The 203-nt window shown below is 74.4% G+C and overlaps 1 protein-coding gene across 1 annotated transcript in view; it reads right to left on the bottom strand.

The window, feature by feature from the left end:
- LRP8 (LDL receptor related protein 8) overlaps positions 1–203 on the bottom strand; it is a 354,423-nt gene that overhangs the window by 353,458 nt on the left and 762 nt on the right. The gene's annotated exons all lie outside the window — the stretch shown is intronic.

Below are 203 nucleotides of genomic sequence, written 5' to 3'. Positions count from 1 at the left end.
CAGCTCCCCCGAGGCGAGGCGAGGCGAGGCGAGCTGAGCGCTGCTGCCCCCGACGCCCCCTCAGGGGGCCCAGGCCGTGCGCCCCGCCCGGCCACGTGACCTATCGGGCGTTCAGCCGCAGCCAATCCGCGCGGGCGCCGGCAGCAGCAGCCGCTTCATTCATAAAAAAGGGAGCGGGCGGATGCTCGCGTGGCCTGGGCAGC

The sequence above is a fragment of the Gavialis gangeticus genome, unplaced genomic scaffold, assembly GCF_001723915.1.
Source record: "Gavialis gangeticus isolate Ggan-Ray unplaced genomic scaffold, GavGan_comp1, whole genome shotgun sequence".
Lineage (NCBI taxonomy): Eukaryota > Metazoa > Chordata > Crocodylia > Gavialidae > Gavialis > Gavialis gangeticus.
This window is presented reverse-complemented; position numbering and strand designations above follow the sequence as displayed.